Below are 27,619 nucleotides of genomic sequence, written 5' to 3' on the forward strand. Positions count from 1 at the left end.
TCCTCATTGTGAGAATGTAACTGCGCAGCTTAGCTTCACGCTGTGTTTTAAAAATTTTGTTTTCTGTAGTACCTGCTACTCAGGAGGCTGAGGCAGGAGAATCGCTTGAACCTGGGAGGCGGAGGTTTCAGTGAGTCGAGATTGCACCACTGCACTCCAACCTGGTGACAGAGCAAGACTCCATCAAAATCAAAAAACAAAAAAATGAAAACTTTTGTTTCCTTTCCTTCTTTCTCCCCAGTCTCAAAGTGTGCTTTGAGGCAAACTACAGATGTGTTTTCTTCATCTTGAAATGCAGCCTTGGAATGTGCTTTAAAACTCCACTCCCTTCCCTTCCCCACTTATGCTTCCATGCCTTATGCACATTTGTTTACCTGTGTGCTTGTTAAGCTCACACCATGCTTGCTTATCTAGTCACCTATCTCCATAGAAGCTTCACTGGCTGAAGCCTGATGTGAACCAGGCACCTCCAGAATTCTCTCCCTAGCAGGGGATTACTTCCAGGCTGGAGTTCACTTCAGGCTAGAGGCTGATTGCAATGTTGACTGATTGATTTGTACCACGGTTGAGCCATGATGCTGCCAGCCCCTTCACCAGATGGAACAATAATTCGAGATAAGCCATCAGAGCAAGTCACGCTGCCTGGCACTTCCTAGCCCCTATACCTCTTCTGCATTCCAAGCCCCTCTTCTTAAACCCCTGCACTCTCTCCAGAAATTGGAAAGTGGCAATTTTTGGAAAGGATTCTGGCCACTTTCCCCCTTGCTGTCAACAAATAATAAAATTCACTCTCTTTTTATCATAACTTACTCTTGTTATTTTGGCTTCTTCCTACAAGTGACAAGCAGATGGACCCTCTTTCGGCTACAGGAAGGACAATGCAAGTCGCTTACAATTGGACTTTAGGCTGGGTGCAGTGGGTCATGTCTGTAATCTCAGCAGTTTGGGAGGCCAAGGCAGGCAGATAATTTGAGGTCAGGAGTTTGAGACCAGCCTTGTCAACATGGTGAAACTGCATCTCTACTAAAAATACAAAATAAGCCAGGCATGGTGGTGCATACCGGTAATCCCAGGTACTCATGAGGCTGAGGCAGGAGGATCACTTGAACCCAGGAGTTGGAGGTTGCAGTGAGCCGAGATCGTGTCATTGCACTCCACCCTGAGGGACACAGCAAGACTCCATCTCAAAAAAAAAAAAAAAAAAAGAACATTAAAGAGTTGTGACCTTATCTCATGCCCCAAATTAGTAAAGCGTAATTAAGCTTAGAAAAAAGTCTGTGTGTATATGTATAAAATAATAGCATATGTATGTTACCAATGGTTATCTCTGAGCATTGGGTTTGCTGGAGTCTCTCTTCTTTAGATCCCTGAGGAGACTGAGGATAACTTCGGAGAATTACAGGTTCTCGTGCAGAATAAAGTCTGACTAATCCTTTGCAAGACCACACAGTGAATTAGATGGAGAGTCAATCAAGTTTCCCAACTGCTAGGCTAGTTTTCTGTGTGCCAGTGCATGTTGCTTTTAACATTTTTGTTTTTCAGCTCATATTTAAGAGTTGTTCATAGTGTAGTTGACATGTGTGACTTTATGATACCCCGTAATAATTTCTCCTTTTTCTGATAATAATACTTAAATTTTGCTTTCATGGAACCATCCTGCCTCCACTCACAGAGTATTTTTTAAGTGGGAATTCCATCTCCAATCCCAACAGTGGGTACCTAATGTGGGTCTAAGCCTATTCACGTATGCCTCCCCCAGGTCAAAGTGCATGTGACTTAATCTGGGCCAGTGAAACGGAGTGAATGTAAGGACTCATGAGGGAGATTTCAGAAAGAAAACTGCTCTCTTGCTTCTGGTGTTGAGATACTGTGAGTCTGCATATGCAAGGCATGTGATGGTCCAGCCAACCCAGGGGAAGCAGAACTGAGAAACACTTTCTACTATTCTCAACTCCCTTTCTTGTTTCTTCTCAAATATTTGCCCCGTGTATCTGCTGACTTGGAGGAAAAGAGTACGATAGCAATAATAACCTAAGGGATGTATTTAAATGTAGTAAATATGGCTCCAGGAATGCCTGAACATCTATTTCAGAGAATATAAGTTTATTTAATGGGTCACTTTGTAGTTCCAGTTTAATCTTATTCACACTCTTATCTATGTTTGTTTAATGAAAGCTATATTCAAGCCAGTGGGGACCTAAGCTTGTTCTGTTCAGGCCTAAGCTTTCTCTCCTGATGATATTGTACACTGGCTTTGGTCACCACTGTTTAAAGATCGTGATGATGGTGTTGTTGGTAGTGGTGCATGTTTCTGGTGGAGAATGGAAATGGAAAGTTAGGAATGCATTATTGAGAGGCGTTACCTTTTCAAAAATAACTGAAATGCATGTAAGTTTTCAGGGTGTCTGAAGTTAGTGGAAATATCCCTGAAATCACATATATCCAGGCACAAATAAGTCCTGCTAATGCTTTCTGGTAAACAAAACAGTATAGTATTCCAATGTGTCTACAAGTAGAGTGCTTCTCTTTTAGATTTCATTCCACCATGGGTCCCCAAATTTCTCTATTTTTGAGAATTTTAGAGAGAAATTTATAGCTTTGACAGATAGGCAAATAGGCATCAAACAGGCTCTGAACCTTCTAAATTCTACACTATGTAAGAACCCTTCGATTTCTGATATTCCAGAGATGGTTAAAAATTGCATGGAATAAACTGGTTGATCAAATTCTTGCTGTCTTTTAAGTAAAGCCTCTCTGAAGTAAAAATAGATTTCTTACTGGTGATATGTGTGCATGCAAAGATAACATTTGCCATTGTGAATGGTGGGTTAAAAAATATCTAACCAGAGCAGGTATTAAAGAAAACTAACAAGTTCCCTTTTCCTCCTCTTCCTCCTTTTCTCATTTTCTCATTATTCTTCTTTCTTTCTCTGCTTTTCCTTCTCCTCACTTCAACATACACTTAAATGGCCAAGTTTACACTGACCATTAACTCATTAGGATGTCATGCTGGGCAGTCTCTCTCATTTTCAGATTATTTTTTGCTATTATTCTCTTTTTTTTCTGCCTTCTTTTTCATCTTATTTTCCACTTCACCAAATCTCAACCATTCTTGTTCTCTATCACATTCTTTCAGTGTTACTTGATTTTCAATATTAATCTTATAAACAAAGGCATTGATAGACAGTAGCTGTTTTCCCCCATCATAAAACCACTTACTTCTTACAGGAGTCCTGCTGGAGGTGAAATGCCCACCCTCAGATTAGCATCTTCAATTCTGGAATATTAGGCACCACAGAAGGTGAATTGGTGAGATTTTTGGAAGGTAAAAAAAAAATATGTTTTCATGGTCCTTTTTGGATTAATATTAGCTGGGTGGTGACTTACTCTAGTAAGGTTGCCCATGTATAAATGGGCACGGAAGGAGCAATTTACAAAACTCTGGGCCACTGAGCCAAGTTTGAAAGTGCATCAGGAAGCAATACAGACAATGACCTTCACACAATGTGTAGCTTTCTTCACGTGGACATCACACCTTGAAGATTTTTCTTACAAAATGTTGGAGAAATCTCTATAATTTCAGCAACAACAACAACAAAACAGACACAGGGCTTCCTAACTTTTGTGCTTTTGAGTGGATTATAGATGTCGTGTTCAATATCGTTTCCTTCAGCCAAGTGGTTTTCAACTTGAGCATGAATCAAAAATCCACACCAGCACAGTTTCTGATTCTGTGGGTCTCAAGTGGAGCTTGTGAGTTTGCATTTATAAAAAGTTTGCAAGAGATAGTGCTGTTGATGTTAGTTTGGACCGATAATTTGACAATCAGTAGGTTATCGGGCAGGAGTTCAAGGAATCACATTTGATAGTCTTTAATATAATCTTCTATACACTAAAGAGATGCTTTGCCTTGAGAAAACTTATTTTAGCATCCAGTGAAAGCACCCTGGGTTGTTGCTGAAGCAGTTAATGTTAGCGACATGGAACAAGGCTCCAGATGAGCTGGTCAGAGGTGAGGGTCAGAGAATCCATGAGAGAACTCCTGGAGGGTGTTTCTTCAGGAGCAGATCTTGAATTTGTGTGTTTGTGACAGATATGTTTTGTCAGTGCATCCAAGCTAGCTGTAGTATGACTGGCCTAAAAATGGATGCATATTCTGCAAATTAGATATTCTCCACTATTTTGAAATATATCACATACAAATATGGGGAGGGGGGGTTGAAATCCAGTTTCATTACTATAAGAAATTTCAACCTACCATTTGTAAATGAGAGAAAAGCAAATGCATTTAGATTTTTTAAATATAATTTCAATTTGCTAGTTTTTAGGCACCTATAAAAGTGAAAAAATGGTTTTAAAATGTTTGTTATCTATTTGTAAATAAACTTTTTCTCGTTGTGACTCTTAAGGATTTAAAGAAATATCATTTAAAATCATGATTAGGAATTGCCTGTAGCCAGCTCAATCATAAAATCAAATATAAAAATCTATTTTTGTGAAAGCAAGCTCAAATTTCTCATTAAAGCAAAAAATTAAAAAGACTTTACTTGGAAGTTTTATGTAAATCCAATACTTAATATCCTTTCTAACACTTTTATTCTATTTTTCTAACATTATTTTATTAAATTAAAAATGTAACTCTTTTTTAAACCAAGCCCTATATAAACACTTTCAAATTCATTCCAGTTTATCCCAGTGTGGTATACAGTTATAATCTTTTTCTTTTTAATGTGTGTTGTAAGTGGAAAGTGGTTGGAAGGCAGTGCCACAGTCCCCATTGAATGTTGATTAGTGAGACAGAATTTAAAATTCTCTAGACTTCTCTGTCTAAAGCTGCAGAGAGTAAACCACCTGAGAGGAAATTTGTGCTGTTATGGGAAGAATCAACTGTGCTTTTCCTCTTAAAATAATTTTAAGGTGAGTAGGTACCCATTGCTTTAGGGGGTATATGTAACCACATCTGTTTGTGATTTGACAGAGACTGTTTCCTCATTATTCCTTGGTACACAAGAAACAGGCCTGGGGAATAAGTGGATACATCTGTGCAAAGGATGAGGCTCTTCCTGGATCAAGACCCCAGGGAGTTTCCCTTTGAGGTTCAGTGTTACTATAACAAACTTCTGTGCGAGATTAAGATGGCTCCAAATAAGACCTTTATGGACACTGAAAGGGGAATTCACTTTACAAGAAATGAAAATCCTAATTGGTGACTTGGATTCATGACCGCTTATGTCATGAAGAGAAGAATTACTTAGGCACAACATTTGTTAAAGGCAAGAGATCGCTTTCTGATCCAGATGCTTTGAATTTACAGCCAATATTTAAGCATAATGAATAAGTTATAAATTATATATACATATATATGCATGCATGTATATAATATATATGTATTTATGTATATAACATATATGCATGCATGCAATATGTATGCATATAACATACATGTCCATATGCATATTATGTATGTTTGTATATGTATGTGCTTATATATGCATGTATGTACATATATATAAATACAAATTAATTGTGAATTCTTATTAAGGACTGAATTTTTGAGAACCCAAGTAAAGTATTTTCTCAATTGAATATAATACTAAAACCAATGTTGTCATTTTCCTCAAAAACAAAAATAAAAACTCACCAGACCCGGCATAGGGATCTGATTCAGACAGAATATCCTCAAAGCTTTGGGAGACTACATTCATTGGCAACAGTGGCAACTTAAAATGGGTCCCAATGTTATGGATTAGTTTCTTCACCTGTGTTTGCTTGGCATTTAGAAATAGGGAGTGAAACCAAGAGAGCTATTTGATGGCTATCTATATTGGCCAGGTATGGGATTGGGTAGGAAACTAAAATATAATGGGAAATGCTAGTCAGAATAATCAGGCATGAGAGAAAAATAAAAAAGCATCCATATATGAAAAGAAGAGGTCAAACAATCTCTCTTCACTGACAATATGATTCTATACCTAGAAAATTATAAAGACTTTGCCAAAGGGCTCCTAAACTTGATAAATAACTTCAGTAAAGTTTCAGGATACAAAATCAATGTACAAATATCAGTATTAGTTGTATATACCAATAATGTTCTAGCTGAGAGCCAAATTAAGAACACAATTCCATTTAAAATAGCCACACTAAAAAATGAAGTACCTAGAAATACGGCTAACCAAAGAGGTGAAAGATCTCTACAAGGAGAACTGTAAAACACTGCTGAAAGAAATTGGAGATGACACAAATAAATGGAAAAATATTCCATGCTCATGGATTAGAGAAATCAATATCATTAAAATGGCCATACTGCCCAAAGCAATATACATTCAGTGCCTTTTAATTCAATGATGTTTTGAAATATAAAGGCCGCTTTTCACAGAATTAGGAAAAACTATTCTAAAATTCATATGGAACCAAAAAAGAGCCAGAATAGCTAGAGCAATCCTAAGCACAAAGAAGAAAGCCAGAGGCATCACATTACCCATCTTCAAGCTACACCATAAGGCTACAGTACCAAAACAGCATTGCTACTGATACAAAAACAGGCATATAGACCAATGGAACAGAATAGAGAACCCAGAAACGAAGCTGCATACCTACAAACAAATGATCTTTGACAGCCAACAAAAATAAGCAATAGGAAAGAATTATCCATTCAGTAAATGGTTCTGGGATAACTGGCTAGCCATATACAAAAAAATGAAACTGGACCCCTACTTTTCATCATTAAAAAAAAAAAAAATAACTCATGACGGACTAACAATTTAACTATAAGATCTCAAGCAATAGAAGTCTTAGAAGAATACCTAGGAAATACCCTTCTCAACACTGACTTTGGCAAAAAAAATAAAATAAAATAAAATAAAAAATAAAAAATTGTGGCTAAGTCCCCAAAAGCAATTGCAACAAAAAAAATTGACAAGTGGAACCTAATTAAACCGAAAAGCGTCTGCGCAGCAAAATAAATTACCAACCGAGTAAACAGCCTACACAATGGGAGAAAATATTAGCAAACTGTGCATCTGAGAAAGTTCTAAGCATTTATTTAGGGATGCATCAAAAAAATGGGGAATCCCTGGCCAAATAATTTTGGGAAATGTCATATTCAATATCCTCCTTCAACAATTAATTTTCATGAAGTTCGTTAGTGAGATGATATTAATAGCTCTATGTAGTTCTACAGGAAAAAAATATTTTCTAAAATACTTGCTCCTTCAAAAACTTTCATTTTAATATTTTTTTGTAAATATCTTGATATACCATTATTTTATAAAATAATTTTGGCAAAATGTGTAATGCAAAATGTGATATGCCTTTTATTATGTAAATTAATTTATATTCTCATTTAGGATAAAGCAGTTTAACAATGTCTTCTTTCAAATAAATATAACCTGAAAAAAAAAAAAGAACCTACAACGAACTTAAATCAACAAGCAAAATAAATGTAATTAAAAAATGGACAAAGAATATGAACAGATGCTTCTCAAAAGATTTACAAGTGACCAACAAACGTGAAAAATGCTCAACATCACTAATCATTAGAGAAGTACAAATCAAAACAACAATAAGATACCATCTCACACCAGTCAAAATGGCAAATAATAAAGAGCCAAGAAAACAATAGATACGGGCAAGGCTGTGGGGAAAGGGGGATGCTTATATGCTGTTGTTGGGAATGCAAATTAGTTCAGCCAGCATAGAGTTTTCTATAAGAACTTAAAATAGAACTCCCATTCATCCAGAAATCCTGCTACTAATGAAAATAATTTATTCTATCTAAAAGACACATGAACGCATACATTCATTGCAACACTATTCACAATAGCAAAAACATGGAATCAACCTAGTGTCCATCAGCAGTGGATTGAATAAAGAAAACGGTACACATACCATTGGTGGCATACATACACCATGGACTATACAGCCATAAGAAGAACAAAAATGTACCTTTTGCAGCAACATGGATGGAACTGTAGGCCATTATCCTAAGCAACTTAACCCACAAGAACAGAAAATAAAATACTGCATGTTCTTCAAAGTAGGAGCTAAACATTGAATACAGGTGAATGTGAAGATGGGAAAAATAGACCCTGAGGATAGGGGCTAAAAACATAGGGGCTGAAAAAATTCTTATTGGGTGCTATGCTCACTACCTGGATGATGGAATCATCCGTATCCCAAACCTCAACACCACACAACATATTCACGTAGCAAACCTGCACATGTGCACTCTGAATCGAAAATAAAAGCTGAAAACAAAAACAGCAATAAAATAAGAAGTTTTGACTGCAGGGTGAAGGGCATCAGCCTGATTATACAATAGTAGATATATATAAGAGGCATTTTTAGAATTAAAGTCCACATTGGAGGAGAGGGAGTATCTTTAAAATTCCTCACTGGAGGGATTTCTAACTTCAGAGGCAAATTAGGAAATCAATAACTATAACTTTAGAAAAAATATTTGAAGGTTGCTATAAATAGGAACTTTGAACAGTTTCTGATACAAAAATTTAAGATTGATATCTTCGCAGTTTGATCACATACTCTAATGCAGGAAGGTAAATGTTAGGATGCAGAATAGCAAGGGATGGGAGAGTTGACACACTTAATGCAAAAGGTGAATGAGGTATAACCAAAAAAGAAAAAATCTTTGGAAAATCTGGGGCAGATACTTTCTTGAACATGTCTGAAGATGGATTTGAGTTAATACTCTCATTACCAGTTTACTTTTTTGTAGTTTCAGATCTCTCTCTTTCTCTCTCTCTCTATAATGGCATAAAACACACAGGCATATAAGTATGTGTCTATACCTTAGCTGTATATGTATAGTATATAAGTTTATACTTAATTTTGTTAGTAAATAGAATGTGTTTAATTCTACCGTGGGTTAGTTTCTTCTCAATAATTTTTATTTGCTTATTCCACTTTCTTGGTGAATAATCACTTTTCAAATTACACTCATGAAACGTTCTCAATGACCTTAGTTGCCTGTTGAAGTTTTTATTTTTATTTAATTTTTATCATTTAAACTCTGTAGTTCAAATTACTGAGTATCAAATTAAGTTTTCATCCTGCAAACTGTAGGAAAATTATTATCCCTTTATACTGTATAAAAATTATTATACAGTATTCTGCCTGGCTATTATCCTTAGCAGCCATTAACTCCCACAGGAAGTAAGGAAGTTATGAGATTTTTTTTTCTTGCATATTTCCAATAGGAGAAAAACAGAAAATGACTTTAAAGGAAGGATAATAATACAATTATAAAATGGTAACCTGCTTTATTATCTCATGTACCAGAGCTGAGGGAACACAGAGAAAATCCAAGTGCTGAACAATTTTGCTTTTTTATAACCTGAATAAATAAAGTTTTGCCAACTTTATTAGAATATGGATAAACAAATGAAGTTAGGAAAGGATTTTAAGGAGAAAATTATCTTAATTCATCTTACAAAATAGCAAAGCTAGTAGACAGAGACAAACATACAGTTTTTTTTTTTTTTTTTTTTTTTTTTCATGTGTCTAACAGAAGCTATGGGACTAAAGTCTTTTCTGTAAATGGATTCAAAATCCACAAGTAACAAGTGCTTTTCTATTGTACTCAAGGGAGCAGAATTACATTTGAAGGGTTGGGAACTCTCCAAACATATATGAAACTTGATACTCCCAAAAGATTGTGCAGGCTGAAAGGTTAAATGGGCTAGAGAAGGGTTTAGATAAATCCCTGGATGCCTGAGCCATAATCAGTCATTTGCAGGCAATTAGACATTTAGAGATAGTGGTCTTGTGAAGATTATGTCTCCGCAAAGGCAAAAGTCCCTTAAGGACACTTTAAGAGTGACAATTCTGACCAGTCCTTTTACTCTTATCATTAAACAGAAGTTCTGATAATTTTCATATTCTGGGACATAATATACTTTATATATAAATGTGAGTTTTTGCTATGGTCCCTGGGAAACACAGCAGCGAGTCCAGGCTAAACCCAAAGGAGCACTAAATCTCTCTCTAATTGAAGAATTCCAAATTAAATATTATGTACCAGGAAAGAGTGACAATAATTCCTAGCATTTATTTTCTGGAAAAAGGTAGGTTTGAGACTCTATACATCTCCATCCTCCTTGGTCTATTCTCTTCCCCATAATCTCCTCCATTTATAATGTGCTTAATTATAGGGATTATTAAGATATAATTACATAAGACTAAAGGAGAAAGAATCATGTAAAATAACTGAAAATGAAACCCATTTGACCCACTTTTCTGGGTTGCATTGCAGGTCCCATAAATTTGAGTATATGATTGAAAAATTGCAAAAATGTCCCAACTTTTTTTTTTTTTTATCCCTCCCATTATCCAAATCATTTGCAGTGTGATTTTGCAGTTCTTTTAATCAAGGGGTTGTCTATTTCCCCAATCCTTATTAGGGTGCCCTTGTGTAATAGTTAATTTCATATTATCAGCTTGACTGAGCTAAGGGATGCCCAGAATAGAAATATTTTTGCTGGGCGTGTCTGTGAGGGTGTTTCTGAAAAGCAGCATTGGAATCAGTAGACTGAGAAAAGATCTCCCTCACCAATGCAGGTGGGCACTCTTCAGTGGTTGAGGGCCTTAACAGAAGAAAAAGGGGAAAGAATGGTGAATTTGCTTTCTTTGATTGAGCCGGGACATTCATCTTTTCTTGTCCTTGGATATCAAGGCTCCTGAATCTCAGGCCTTCAGACTAGAGCTGACACACCATTTTCTCCTCTGTTCTCAGGCCTTCAGGTTTGGACTGGAACTACACCACCGCTCTCCCAGACCACAAGCTTATGAGTTCGTTAGCAATATGTTACCATAATAAATATATAACTTTATACCTTCTTGTGTTCTTCCCTCTGTATTTCCTTGGTGATATTATTTTGAAACAAGTGGCCACATAACAAATTCAGGAGAATAAGGAGAAAGCTATAGGCTAAACTTTAGGAAATGAATCTGATGAATTGTTTGTTATTGAATGAATTACATAAAATATATGTAGACAAGCGTATTTTATTGTTTGAGTTAGACCTTTAATTTCATTAGTGTAGAATATCATCAACCAGCTTCTAGTTAAAAATGAGGTTCCAGGATTTCTGCTTCTACAAATGATGAACTAGATAGTTTGGACACCTAAAAAAGCTGGAGGAAGTATGAAAAAACTCTGCTTAAAATTAGCAAAGCACTAACAACATGCTGAGGAGTAACTAGCCTAAAGTATCAAGAGAGTAGAATTCCAAAGAAGACTGTCCAGCATTAAGAGTAGTTTTTTTTTTTTTTTTTTTTTTTTTTCGGTTGGATTTTTTGATAATTGGAAAAAAGTGGTTGAAAGCCTGAGCTGAACTTTTGTCAGCATGAAAAAACCTGAGGAACAAAGGCTGTGTTTCAAGGCTTATCAAAGGTGGCAATTCTTGGAAACCACCCTATGTGTTTTAGTTTAAAATGCTTACAGAAAGCATATTAGGAATAAGTAAGTACTAGAAATAAGCCAATTCAATACTGGGTGAACCAAATGAATTTCAATTGTATTGAAATTATAATAAAATTGTATTAAGGTGATCCCTCTACACTGAGGGTGTACCTGATTACCTGGAAACAGTAAATAGAAATCCCCTTCATAGATTCTATTATCTTAGGCATTAAATTATGTCTACAAATAAGTTTCCAAAGTCTATGTTTGGCACAAAATCAAAGATTATCAGGCATATAAGGATGTAAGGTGATAGACAACATACATAACAACTAGCAAAAGTTACAGACATTAGAGACAGTTAGAAATCAGTTAATACATGTATATATTACCAGACTCAAACTAGGAAAGAACTAGACTTTTTATGTACATAAAGAAAAAGAATCAAACCTAAAACTTTTGGCAAGGAACTGGAAACTGTAAAATGTGACATTGCGTTTTTTTTTTTTTTTTTTTTTTCCTCGACTAGAAATTCTGGAACTGGAGAATTCAATAACTCCAATGAAAAACTCAATGGAGAGGTTCAATAGCAAAGTAGACATAGCCAAACTGAGAATCAGTGAAATGAAAGAAGATAAATACAAGAAATTTTCTCAAAGAATTGATGTAGAAGAAGAATAAATGTATATTTAATTGGAGTTTTTAAGGAAGATGAAAATGAGAGGAAAAACACTTGAGAAGATCATATTTCTTTTCAAATCTAGTATTGTCAATTAACAAATTCAAAGAATCAAAATAATTCTAAATGGGATAAGTGAAAATAAATCTACTTGTATATATATAATCATGAAACTGCAGAAACCCAAAGAAAAAAGAGAAAATCTTAAAGCAGCTGTATGAACGTAACAGATGCTCTATAAAGCAGCTAAATTTGGACTAGCAGCAGCAATCGCAACAGAAATTATGAAAAACAAAGTGGAATTATCCACCCAGCAAAGATATCTTTCAAAAGTGGAGTAAAATATTTTGGAACCAAAAAGAAAAAAAAAAAAAAAAAAAAGAAGAAGAAAAAGATGAAAACCATGAGGATTCTTGTACTAACAACATAGCTAGAGGTATTCTCTGGACAAAAATTCCAAGTGGAAGCTCCCCATTCCAAGTGAAAGCTCTTACAAAGAAATGGAGAAAGAACCATAGAAACTGTACATATATGCATCAATCAAATTAAACATTAAACATTGGCAGTGAAAAACAATTATAATAACTTAAGGACTTTAAAATATATAGAAAACTAAAGTGTAAGAAGACAGTAGCATATAAGTTGAGAGTGGGGTAACTTGGACTGAAGTAGTCAAAATTCACTACATTTTCTGGGAGGAGGGTACATATAACACTAGAATTTAATAAGTTAAAAATGAAAATTGTAATCTAAGGTAACACTAAAATAATCATCAAGAAAATTCGATTTCTGAAGCATCAGGAGGGTAAATCAATTTTTTTAAAATTTATCCCTCACTAAAGGCAAAAAAAAAAAAAAAAAAAAAAAAAAAAAAAAAAAAAAAAAAAAAAAACCCACAATTAGAAATCACATTGAAATGTGGCATATGTATCTGTGTGTATATATATGTATGTGTATATACACAGAATTTATACTTCAGTACTACATTGATGCAAATGGACTAAATGCTGAAGTTAAAAGACAAAGATTATCAGATAATATTTTATTTACAAACTTAACTATTACCCATTTACTAGAGATACAACAAAAATAAATTTAGAAAAAAATGAAATTAAAAGTATTGAAAATGATATCAGACATAAGTGCTTCAAAAGAAAAAGAGGGAAAAGAAGGGAGAGAAAAAGGAAACGAGAGAAAGAAGTAAACGAATAAGAGAATGAAGGACAGTAATCAGAAGAAAAGAAGAAAGAAAACAGGAAGTGGAGAAAAAGCAGCAGTATTAACCTTAGAACAAAGCAGATGTTTTAGATAGCAATTTTCAATAATATAAGGAAGATCACTTAATAAAACATTCTTTTTTTTTGAGATGGAGTCTCCCCCTGTCGCCTTAGCTGGAGTGCAGTGGTGTGATCTTGGCTCACTGCAACCTCCGCCTCCTGGGTTCAAGTGATTCTCCTGCCTCAGCCTCCCTGAGTAGCTGGCGCTACAGGCAGGCGCCACCATGCCAAACTAATATTTTTTTGGATTTTTAGTAGAGACAAGTTTTCGCCATGTTGGCCAGGCTGGTCTTGAACTCTTGTCCTCACGTGATCCTCCTGCCTTAGCCTCCCAAAGTGCTGGGATTACAGGTGTGAGCATTCAAGTTACCAGGAAAATACAACTCTCTATTTGTATATATTTAATAAAATATTCTTAAAAATATATTTAAGGCAAAAATGATAGAAGTAAAATAATAATAATGAAAGATTTTAAACACCCTTATCTCTAATAGAAAGATAAGGAAGATTTGGAAGATATGGAAGAGTAAGCTTAATAACAGTGACCAAATGGAACATCCTACCCAACAACTGCTGAGTATACTTTTTTTTCATGCATGCACAGAATATTTATTAAAATTGGCTATAAACTTACACAGTACAGTATATATTCTGATCAGAGGGATGAATTCAGATCTATATATCAAGATAAATGTAATGTAATATATATAAATACTACATGTATTAATATGTTCTTAGAAATAAAACAGTACACTCAAACTTTGGGTCAAAGGAAAAAATAAAAATATTAAAAATATACATCAAAACTTGTGAAATACAGCTAAAACAATTATTGGAGGAAATTTTATTTAAATGTAAATAAACTGAGTACAAAAAAAGTAGAAGGAAGGAAATAAAGCAAATACAAAGATAAAGAGGCATAAGATAGAGAAGACCAAAAATAATCAAAATTTAGTTCCTTGAAAAGGCTAGTACAATTGATACACTTCTGGTAAAATTAATCAAGAAAAAGAAAAAAGAAAAGATACAGATAATCTCAGGGATGAAAACAGAAGTGATACTACAGATTCTGTGGCAAATCACAGCATATTAAAACTTGTGAGAGGCAGGAGAGCAGGGTTTAGGTGAACATGTATATTCATACATAAAGAAAACTAAAGAAAGTAGAAGAAAAGAACGGTAAGTAAAAGAATAAGTATACAATGTGGAGAAGCGACAAAGGCAAATTCTGATTTTGAAAAAGGCAGTAAAGTTTATATTCCTCTGGTGCGATTAATGAGAAAAAAAATGAAAAATAACACATAGCTGTAGAATTGAAAAGAAAGATAGCAATACAAAGACCAGAACATTAAAAAAGATTATAAGAGGATGTTAGAACTTTGTTTTTTTTTTTTTTTTGGTTTACTTTTTGTTAAATTAATTTAATTTTTTTTTTTTTTTTTTAATTTCCAACTTTTAAGTTCAAGGGTACACATGCAGGATGTGTAGGTTTGTTACACGGGTAAACGTGTACCATTGTGGTTTGCTTCATAGATCATCTCATCACCCAGGTATTAATCCATTAGCTAGTCTTCCTGATCCACTCCCCGACCTCATTCCCTACCCCCCAGCAGGACCCAGTGTGTGTGGTTCCCCACCATGTGTCCATGGGTTCTCATCATTTAGCTCCCACTTATAAGTGAGAACATGTGGCATTTGGTTTTCTGTTCCTGCATAAGTTTGCTAAGGATAATTACCTCCAGCTCCATCATGTCTCTGAAAAGACACATGATCTCATTCCTTTTTATGGCTGCATAGTATTTCATGGTATATATTTTATTGCTTTTAGATAAAATTAACAGATGACTAGAAAAAATACAACTGTCTAATTTTATGTAAGATAAAGTAGAACATATAAATGGCTTTTTAAAATAAACTTGTTATTTTAAAAAACTCACACAAAAAATTTCTGACCCAAATAGTTTAAGTATAAATTATAAACCATTAAAAAATGCAAATCTTACACAATTATTTTTAAGGAAATAGATGGGGAAAAACATATTGTTTTATGAAGACAACATCATCCTGTTACCACAACTTGACAAGATCTAGAATAAAAATTATAGACCCGTTTCCCTCATGAACATTTATACCAAAATTTCTAACAAAATATTAGTGAATTGAATGTAGAAACATATTGAGAGGGTTGTATATCAAAACTAAGAATGCATAGTGAGTTTGCCATTTAAAAATCAATGCAATTCACTATATTAATGGATTAAAACAGAAATATCATTTTACTTCCTACCACCAATATACAAGTGACCTAGTTTCTCTGCATTCTCATCAGCATTTGGGACTGTCACTATTTTCTACTTTATCCATTCTTATAAATGCCTAATATCTACTTGACAGCTTCTTATGAAACATAATAAAGGATTGCCATAATTAGACCTAGCAATTTGCGGTACTTGATATGATTTTAAAACCCATCATAATGCTTTAGGAATTGAAACTGCGATATTTTAACATAAGAATAAGTGAATAGGTCAATGCATAGACTAGAGAGTCCAGAATTAAATTCATAATTTCATGTCAATTGATTTTTAAAAAGCAAAAAGGCACCAAGGTGTTGCGGGAAGTCAGGGATCCCTAACGGAGGGGCCAGCTGAAGCCGCGGCAGAAGAACATAAATTGTGAAGATTTCATGGACATTTATTAGTTCCCCAAATTAATACTTTTATAATTTCTTATGCCTGTCTTTACTGCAGTCTCTGAACATAAATTGTGAAGATTTCATGGACACTTATCACTTCCCCAGTCAATACCTTTGTGATTTCCTGTGCCTGTCTTTACTTTAATCTCTTAATCCCATCATCTTCGTAAACTGAGGAGGATGAATGCTGCCTCAAGACCCTGTGATGATTGCCTAAACTGCACAAATTGTGTGTAGAGCATGTGTCCTTGTAACAATATAAAATCTGGGTGCTTTGAAAAAACGAACAGGATAATAGCAATGTTCAGGGAATAAGGGAGATGGCCTTGGACTCTGACTGCCAGTGAGTCAGGAGGAACAGAGCCATATTTCTCTTCTTCCAAAAGCAAATAGGAGACATATTGCTGAATTCTTTTTCTCAGCAAGAAACATCCCTGAGAAAGAGAATGCACCCTGATGGTAGGTCTATAGATGGCCCCCTTGAGGCGGCCACCTTTTATGGTCAAAGCGGAAGGGATGAAATAAACCCTGGTCTTCTGTAGCGCTCTCAGGCTTATTAGGATGAGGAAATTCCCGCCTAATACATTTTGGTCAGACAGGTTGTCTGCTCTCAAACCCTGTCTCCTGATAAGACGTTATCAATGACAATGCATGCCCGAAACTTCATTAGCAATTTTAATTTCACCCCATCCTGTGGTCCTGTGATCTTGCCCTGCCTCTATTTGCTTTGTGATGTTTCATTACCTTGTGAAGCATATAACCTCTGTGACCCACACTCTATTCACGCACTCTCTCCCCTTTTGAAAATCGCTAATAAAATCTTGCTGGTTTTATGGCTCGGGGAGCATCACGGAACCTGCTGACATTTGATGTCTCCCCCAGACACCTGGCTTTAAAATTTCTCTCTTTTGTACTCTTTCCCTTTATTTCTCAAACCAGCCCAGATACTTAGGGAATAGAAAAGAACCCACATTAACCATCGGGGGCGGGTTCTCCCGATACCTAGGCAATTCAGTGGGGAATGGCAAATCTTAATAAGAAGTACTAGGGCACCTGGATACATCACAGGGAAAAAAACAAATCTCAACTCTTCCCTTACACCTTCCACAAATATTAGTTTGAGATGGATTTTAGAACTCAACATCAAATTGAAAACTATGATGATCCTAGATGAAAATACAGCAGAATGTTTTTGTAAATTTGAAATAGGCAGATATTTTCTTAGATTTGATTAAAAATGTGCTAAACAAAAAAATTAATGTATTCCTTTTGATGGAAATCAACATTTGTGCTCTATAAAAGGCATCATTTAAAAAATGAAAAGGCAAATGAAGTGGGCAAAAATATTTGTAGCAATATATAAGATAAATGATTTATAGCATTAAAATTATATGAGCCTGATCATGTATAGTCCATATTTCATGTACTTTTCTGTGTGAGAATTAAAGTTCCCAATAAAAGCTTAAAGCAGGCAAACAAAAATAACAAAAAATGTTTTTTAGACAGTTTCTGGAATAGTGTGCAAGTGTGACCTTGCACAAAAATAGCACCCTTTCCACACTGGATTAATCAGCTGTTTTCCTATTCTACAAATGCAATCTCCCTTTATGAAAAGATAGGTGAAATTGGATAGAAATTTCCCTCTGAAATATCTCATAGACAGTCAGTCTAGAAAGTGTAGAACAATCCAGAAACATATACTCTTTCATAAATATATACATACACACATACAGCTTTTCTAAAAAATTTCAGTCTTTATGGGTTTTTAATTAAGGTGCTATTCTAGTATCTTCTTTTTAACATGATGTAGACTCTTGCCTTGGGTAGCTTGGATGTCTGAAATGCATCCTTGGTGAGGCAGTCACTTTGTTTTCTAGCTTTTTTCATAACTTGGAGGAGAAGGTGATTACTCTGTCCAGTCATTTGAGACTTAGAACAGCCCTGTTCCACAGCGGGCTGCTTAAAGTGTTCTTAAGGACAAGTTAATTCTTCCTTTCTAATGTATTTCACTGGCAGTTTAAATGGAAAATGTAATTAAAGGCCTTGTGTATATACAGTTTCAACCAGCTACCAGATTGGGTATCCTGCGTATTAAGCTCCTATATTTTTTCTGAGTCGTTTTTACTTCTGAAGTCTGTGCTAACTGCTATTGATGAAACTGAGGCCATTTCTACCATGGAACAACCTGCTGATTCTACTTTCATTGATTTTTGGCTTTGGCTGTCCACCAGGGAGTAATTGTGAGAATCTCTTATAGAAAGGGGAAAGATTGCAACCCCAATGTTCAGGCTGCTTCTGTCGTCAAGAAACTTTCAGAACATTTCCATAACCTAATTGTGCTCAGATTCAAGGAAACAGAATATTTAGTTTGGTCAAAAAGGAACATATACCTAAGTAGGCTCTAAAATTGCAGCCTCATAAGGTTTATACATTATTTTAGTTTAGTGTATTTTTAACTGGAAAGTACTATACTAACATCATAAACAATTCTAGCAATATAACTATACATACAATGAAAAATCAAGCCTTCCTTCTATTTTGGAACCTCGGCTCTCCTTCCTTGGGGCCAACACTCTAAATGTTTTTTTGCATACCACCAGAAAGAGTTTTTATGCATGTACACATTTAATGATACATATTATAGATATTATAAGTACATTTAAAAACAGAACACAAAGGGAAGAATAATCATGAATTACGAAAAATAATTATGAATAACTTCATAATGTGTTTTTAAAACTCATTTTTAATTTATACATGACGAAATTCACTTTCTGTTATACAGTTCTATGACTTTTGATAAAGGCATAGAGTTGCAGAATGATACAACTAAAATATAAAACAATTCTATCATCCCTCTCCCTGAAAACACTTTCCCATGATATCTCTTGTAGTCAAATCCTCCCTCCACTTTTCTGGCACTAACTAATATGTTTTCCTCTCTGTAACTTTGCCTTTCTCAAAATGTCATATAAACGGAATCGTGCAGTATGTAGTCTTTTCAGTCTGTCTTTTTTCACTTAGAAATGTGCATTTGAGATTCACCTGTGCTGTTGCATGTACTGGTAGTTTGTTTCTTTTCATTGCTAAATAGTATTCCATTGTATGGATGTACCACAGTTTGTTTACCCCTTTCCCAGTTGAGAGAGAACTGGGTTGTTTCTAGTTTTTGGTGATTAAGAATAAAGCCATTATAAGTATTTCAGACAGGTTTTAATGGAAAAGAGTTATTATTTGACTTGGGTAAATACCTAGGAGTGGGTACATTTTGCTTTTAACTTGATGTATTTTGAATATCATTTAATATTAGCATTAAACACCCACACCCACACCCACACCCACACACACCCACCACTGCCCGCTCCCCCTGCACACACACACATGCTACAAACCATTTTCTCTGAAGAGTCTCTAACTTAGATTCTAGCCCCTCTATTGTTGCCCAGAAATGTCCCATGGGGTTAAGGGAGGTATAAGCTTATTTTTTCTCTTTTCTTTATTGTAATTTTCCAATTTCCTAAAATGAACAAGTTTGTATTCTACATAATAACAGCAATAACAACACTGGGATTTGTTCTAATTTCTGAAAGTTATTTTTAAAAAATGATTCTGAATTTAACTGGCTGGTTTAAAATTTTCAAATCTTTAAAACATTTATCACTGAATTCAAGAAGAAGTTTTTCATAGTTGTTTCAGCTTAGAAATACAAACTGCCTAAACTATTGGAACATTTGGTTTATTGAAATTTTCTATTAATTCTGTTGTCCCGTGTTGAGATCCAAATAATTCACTTACAGGTGAGCTTGGCCAATTTGTCCAACTTGGCTGGTTATAGTAATTCAAAGTCACTTAATTCAGTAAAATAACTGTTTATATGAACTAATAACAGAAAATAACTGGCTATATGTTTTAGAATTGTGTAAATAGTCATCAGATAATTTTCCCCAACCCAAAAATATTGATGAGCACATCCAGAAGTTTACATTCAGGAAACGTAAGCAGGAGTTCATGATGTGTTTTAGCATCCAACCCTCAGTCAGAGTGCTGCTCTCATAAATGTACTTATGGTAATCTCAAAGCATTTCACCTCTTTGACTTATAGATAATATGGTAGTAACAAAGTTAATTTGAGGCATTTACCATATGCGGTCTCATCATATTTTTACTTATAGGAACTACATGATGAAAGAAAATCCCTGTAATATATTCCTTATGTTATGGGCTGAACCTGTATCCCCCAATTCTTTGGCATATGCCTGAGATAGAGCCTTTACCAAAATGATTAAGCTAAAATGAGATTATCTGGGTGAACTCTAATTCAATATGACAGGTGTCTTTATAAGAAGTGGTGATTAAGACACATGCACACATGTGCATGCACACACACACAGACTGAGAGGCAACCATGTGAGATCACAGTGAGAAGATGGTCATGTATAAGCCAAGGAGAGAGGCTTCAGAAGAAACCAAATTTGCTGAACCCTTTATCTTGGATTTCTAGTCTCCATAATTGTGAGAAAATAAATATCTTTTGTTTAAGCCACCCAGTCTTTGGTATGTTGTTATGGCAGCCCTAGAGGACTAGAATACTTGTCACCATGTGGTACTTACTGTCTGCTCTTCCTGATGGAGACTTAAATATCACAGCCTGAGTTTCCACTATGATAACTCTGCTTAAAGTAAAATAGAAAAATAACAATATCTCTATGATTGTAAATGAATGATTAGCAAATGATAAACATGGATTGGCAACTTCTGTAATACATAGGAAGTTTAAAATTGGAATACTTACCATAATTCCCATTTAGGGCACTTTCACAAACATTTATTGAATTCTTTCTAAGTAGACTCTGTACAAAGATTTAGGGACTCAAAAGTCCACATATACTAGTCTCTATCCTTATGGAATAGTCAGGGAGATATTACCATTAAATAACCAGAGGAAGATATTTATTTTTGTTGCCATAATAGTGGCATGGACGGGTACAATTAGAGAATTGGAATGGCTGCCTATCCAACAGTGTGGAATTAGGGGTGATGTAGTAGATCTGAGAATGATTCTATGAAAGATCAATGCTCTAGCAGAGACTTAAAGGTCAAGAAAGAGTGTGTGTGTTGTGTTAGTCTGTTCTTACACTGCTATAAAGACATACTCAAGACTGGGTAATTTATAAAGAAAAGGTATTTAATTCACTTCCAGTTCCATATGGCTGGGAGGCCTCAGGAAACTTACGATTATGGTAGAAGGGAAGCAAGCACATCTTACATGGCAGCAGGCAAGAGAGAGCATGTGTGAGCACAGGAAAAACTGCCATTTATAAAACCATTCTCATGAGAATTCACTCACTATCCTGAAAGCAACATGAGAGAAATGTTATGATTTGGCTGTGTCTCCACCCAGATCTCATCCTAAATTCCCACGTGTTGTGGGTGGGACTTGGTGGGAGGTAATTGAATCATGGGGGTAAGTCTTTCCTGTGCTGTTCTCATGATAGTAAATAAGTCTCATGAGATCTGGTGGTTTTAAAAAGAGGAGTTCCCCTGCGTAAGTTCTCTGTGCCTGCTGTCATCCATGTAAGATGTGACTTGCTCCTCCTTGCTTTCTGCCATGGTTGTGAGGCTTCCCCAGCCACATGGAACTGTAAGTCCAGTTAAACCTTTTTCTTTTGTAATTTACCCAGTCTTGGGTTTGTCTTTGTTAGCAGTGTAAAAACAGACTGATAAAGAGAAACTGTCCCCATAATCCAATCACTTCCCTCCATCCACATGTGGGGATTACAATTCAAGATGAGATTTAGGTGGGGACATAGAGCCAAACCATATCATCTGTTTTGCATTGCCATAATGGAATACCTGAGACTGGGCAATTTATAAAGAAAAGAATTTTATTTGGCTCATGGTTCTGCACACTATACAAGAAGCATGGCACCAGCATTGCTTCTGGTGAGGGCCTCAGGAAGCATCCAAGCATAATGGATAGTGACAGGGAAACAGGAGTGTTACATGGTGAGAAAGGGAGAGAAATGATATACCAGGCTTTTTTAAACAACTGGCTTACACGTGCATTAACAGATAACTCACTCATTACCATGGAAAAGACACCAAATCTATTCATCAATGATCCGCCCTTATGACCCAAACACCTCCCATCAGGCTCTACTTCCAACATTGAGGATCATGTTTCAACATGAGATTTGGAGGGGACAATTATCTTAACTATATGAAAGAAGCAGGTAGCACGAGGAGGGAAAAGGATGTCCCAGGCAATGGAGAGAACATGGACAAATGAATGATGGTCAAAGCAGCATGAAAATTTCAGCATATTCAGATAGTTTGGTCTCACTAGAGCATGAGATAGGAGGCTAGAGGCGGTGAGAATGAGAGGGGAAAGGTAGGCAACATTCAGGATATTGAGAACTTTGTAAATTGTAGTAAAGACTTTAATGAGTTTTAAGAGGGAATTGGCACAATCACATTTGTATTTTTGGACAGATCCCTCTGTCAGGGTGTACTGAGGGTAAATTGGATAGGGTCAAGATTGAAGGCAGGGAGACCCCCACAAGGTCACTCAAATAGTTCAGAAAGGAAATAGTGATATTCAGAAGTAGGAGAGTCTTCATTGAGAGGAAGAAATTGAAATACCTAGGACTGGGAAGGCAAATTACTCCTGAGTGTTAATTCCAATCAACTACCTGGTGGTGTCTACAAAGAGTGCTGTTTGGAGGAAGTTGTAGTGATAAGTTTAGGATTAGCAGAAAAGGGTATTGTGATTTGTTAATCATTTCTGCACAGGCCTAATAGGGAGATACAGGTGCTTTCATGTAGTTACCTGACCTGATTTCAAAGGGAAAATTCAGAAAGTCTAGAGAAATAATAGGATGTTGGAGAGTGTGAGAAAAGGAGCCAAAGGTGGCTGTCAGATTTCTAATTTGAGCCCCTGGATAGATTTTACTGAATCCTACTAATATGAGAAGGGAAGAAGATTTTCAGGGTATGTGTGTCTGTGAACATTTGTGCACATATGTATGTATTTGGGGGCAAAGTTCCATTTTTTATTACATCGAGGTGGAATTCCCTACAGGACATTCAGGTAGAGATGTAAATTAGAGAGTTAGCTATGTAAAGTATTCTGAAGCTAAGAGAGAGTTAGAGAATCATAGTTAAGAGTGATTAGCCTATTGGCACTCAGTTTAAAAAATCAGGAAATCTAGGAGAAAACCAAACATGAAAGACATTTTCAACATGTCAAGGTTACCTTAATTTATTTTTATTTTTAATTTTTTTTTTTTTTTTTTTTTTTTTTTTTTTTTTTTTTTTTTTTTTTTAAGAATGGTTTCTTGCGCTGTCACCCAGGTTGGAGTACATTGGTAAGATCATAGCTCATGGCAGTCTCAAATTCCTGGGCTCGAATAATCCTCCTGCCTTCCCTCTCAAATAGCTGGGACTACAGATATGCATCACTGTGCCTAGCTAATGTTAATTTTTTTTTTTTTTTTTTTTTTTTTTTTTTTGTAGAGATGAGTCTTGTTTGTTGCCCAGGCTGATCTTGAATCCCTGGCCTTAAGTGATCCTACCACCTCAGCTTCCCAAAGTGTTGGGATTACAGGCATGAGCCATCACATCTGGCCCTTAAATTTCTTAATAGAGCAAAGGGCAAGAGTCGAATCTCTCGTCTATTTCTGTTCTCTGGTGACTTCCACGGAAGATAAATAACTTTCCTTGGACTCAATATTTCCACAACCAAAATGGAAATAGTGTAACATTTTTTTTTTATTTTTATCTGAGAAATCTTGAGCTAGATCATTTCCATGCCTAATCTCAATATTGTTTGTCATTGAATTGACTCCTCCTAAGTGCTTAGTAAATGATGTATTAACAATTCACAGCCCTAATTAATGACATATTTATAAAGGTTTCTACAAATCCTAATTTAGTTTTGAGAGTAAATGTACTTCTTATTATAATCAAAATCAGGTCAGCCAAACCATACATTGTGATTCTTACATTTTTATTGATGACATTGAGCCTTCTTCAGTAAAAATATGAAAACTGACCTTTTTTAAAAAATTCGAATTCTCAGTTTCCTAAGATTCCCCTCAAGATAGAACATTTCCTCAGTAAACCTGTGAGAATTTACCTTTTAAAAATTTTTAATTCTCAGTTTCCTAAGATTCCCCTCAAGATAAAACATTTCCTTCTTTCCACTATGATTAGATGCTCCTCTCATTAAGGATCATATCTAACACATCTTGGACCAGGTGTAGGACTCTCATCCATTCTATGCCTCCTGCCCAGGCAGCCCTGTTTCCAGAGCCTGATATCTCCTTAGGATTTGGGGAAACTTTCCCACTGGCCACTTCACTCTCATCTTCTCAGAACATGTCTTTTATTAGCAAGTGTGAGAAGGCAAGGAAAATTAACTTTCATATTGACAATAATAACTGAGTTTTGTATTTTATTATTTAGTTTGTATTTGTTGATTTTGTCATAATAATTACTTTGAAATCTTTTCTCCAGCCCAGTGCCTACAATATCCTATGATTATTAAGGTACCTAGAAGCAATGTATTTGTCCAATTATTTTAACATTGATACAGTTTTTATAGAACATTGATTTAATAATTTATATCGCCAGATACTATACACCTTGGCAAAGAATGTATTCTGATGAATACTTTATTAATTATAAGGATGAGTAAAAATTAATTCATGTGAATTATTATGATTTGAGGTTTAAACTTACAGATAAAATGCCTTATGCCAATTATTGAAATTAAAGATACATATGTTCATAATGATAGCATTATTAATGATGAGATTCTCGGATATGTGTGTATGTATACTGTAAGCCAGGGAATCAATTATTTCAGAATGGAGAGAGATTGAAGGACTCTGACACCTGTCAGATTTAGTCTGTAAATTTAGGTCTTTGAGTGATTACTCAGTTGATAATCAATCAGTAGCCGATAGAACTGCTTTACAGTAAGAAGCAAAATCAGTATACTTAGCTCTTAAGATTTATTTTAAAAGTCTTATAAGAAATGTCTGGCATTTCCATGCCTGGGTTCTCAGTTGTGATGACAGGTAAAACTTCAATGATCCTTTGTTTTGGGATTGCAAGTGGCCATTGGGAGCTATAAAATGAGAGATCCAGTAAATGACCAATGATAAGAAGATGCAGATTTTTCTAATCCAACTGAAGGTGCTACAGAATTTTGATGATAGTGACATTATAGTTGTGGGGGCAGTGGACCATTTAACAGAATAAAATTCTGTGTTTTCTTAGAGAAATTACTATTTTGTATTTTCAAATATAAAGATATTGAATTAGAGTTACCCCACAACTGTAATGTCAGTTTCATCAAAATTCTGTACCATCTTCAGTTGGATTAGAAAAATCTACATCTTCTTAAGCTGAAAGCCGTCATTCTTACAAACTAACACAGGAACGGAAAACCAAACACCGCATGCTCTCACTCATAAGTGGGAGCTGAACAATGAGAACACATGGACACAGGGAGGGAAACATCACGCACACGAGTCTGTCGGGGAGACCTCACCCCGACAAGGGAATGGAGAGTATTGGGACAAATACCTAATGCATGCTAAGCTTAAAACCTAGATGACGGGTTGATAGGTGCAGCCTATACAAACCACCACGGCACATGTATACCTATGTAACAAACCTGCACGTTCTGCACATGAACTTAAAGTAAACAACAACAAAAACTACATCTTCTTATCCCTGGTCAATTACTGAGTCTCTTATTTTATATGTCCCCAGGGCCACTTGCAATCTCAAAACAAGGGATCCTTTAGGTTTTAGCTGTCATCACAACTAGGAACCCCGATGTGGAAATGCCAGACATTTTTTGTAAGTCTTTAAAAGAAAAATCTTAAGAGCTAAATATGCTTATTTTGCTTCTTCTTGTAAAACAGCTTTATCTGCCACTGATGGCTTCATATTTTGAAATTGCATTTTTTTCAATATGTGTGGATATTATTTCTGAAGCTAGTTGATGTGTTTCATCTCAAATTTACTCTGCACTTTGAAATTATAATTTCTTAAGTGCAATCAAGGAAATTGTTCAGAAATCACGGTGTGATGATTCATTCATTAGCCCAGATCATGAGTTCCAGATTTAGTAAAATCGTCATTCACACTGATAGACATCAGCATTGATGGTGGAGGTAACTGTTGGAGTCACTGGTAGCCAGAGACACTGCCATCGTGACATGGGGCAGGAAGGCTTGGGAAATGGCAAACATCATCTGGGAAACAATGCAGCTAGTTTGCAGACATACCTGGGACACCCAGTGGACTTTGAGGAAAGGAGTTTAAGAGCAGAAGAGGTGCTGGGCGTGGTGGCTTATGCCTGTAATCCCAGCATTTTGGGAGGCTGAGGCAGGTGGATTGCTTGAGCTCAGGAATTTGAGACCAGCCTGGGTGACAAGGCAAAACCCTGTCTCTACCAAAAAAAACAAAAAAATAACTGAGCATGGTGGCATGTGCCTATTGTCCCAGCTACTCGTGAGGCTGAGATGGGAAGATAGCTTGAGCCTGGGAGGTGGAGGTTGCAGTGACCTGAGATCTCACAACTGCTCTTCACCCTGGGAGATAGAGCCAGACCCCATCTTGGTAGCTTCCTGGCTGCTGTAGTGAATTACCACACACCTGGTAGATTAAAACAACAGATATTTATTCTCACACAGTTTTAGAGGCCAGAAGTCCAAGACTAGTTTCACTGGTCTAAGATCAAGGTGTCAGCAGGGCCATTTTCCCTCTATAGGCTCTCAAGGAGAATCTGATTATTCTTTACCTCATCTGGGTGTGGGTGGCTGCCAAGATGCATTTGTTTTTGGCCTCATCACTTTATTCTCTGCATCCAACTTCATAGTGACTTCTTATTTTTTTTTTGTCTGTGTCAAATATTTTCTTATCACGAGGACATTCGTGATAAGAATTAGGAACTATCTGCAGGATAATCTTCCTATGTCAAGGTCCTTAATTTAATTAGATCTTCAAAGGCTCTTTTTCTTTGTAAAGTAACATTTAAAGGTTTCAAGGAATAGAACCTGAAAACTTTGGGTGGCCATTAATCACATAAGAGGAGGAAACAGCAACAGCAATTAAAAAGAAATGAAACAGCAAATCATGGGACAGCGGCCTCTTTCACTCCTTATCTTAATTGCCTATTTAAAATTTTGTTTTAATCTTCATCAGTATTTCAGGCCACCTTCTCCACTTAGTTTAGTTCTGTCATCCTAGCAAATGCTCTGCATCTGGGCAGCTTTATTAAACCATACTCAGGCCCAACCTCTAACCACTCAGAATAGAAATTTTGGGAATGAGGACTGGACATCAACTTTTATTCAAAGCTTCTCAGGTGATTCCAACATGAAGCTAGGGTTAAGAACCACTGTTATAGAGGGATAAAAATTATGTTTGTTTTATGTGACAGTGTCATATATTAGAAATCATTGACTTTGAAACCTGGGTTTGAATCTGATCTCTAATATTTATTAGCTATGGAACCTTGGGCAAGATAC

Source organism: Piliocolobus tephrosceles, chromosome 18 (assembly GCF_002776525.5).
Source record: "Piliocolobus tephrosceles isolate RC106 chromosome 18, ASM277652v3, whole genome shotgun sequence".
Classification (NCBI taxonomy): domain Eukaryota; kingdom Metazoa; phylum Chordata; class Mammalia; order Primates; family Cercopithecidae; genus Piliocolobus; species Piliocolobus tephrosceles.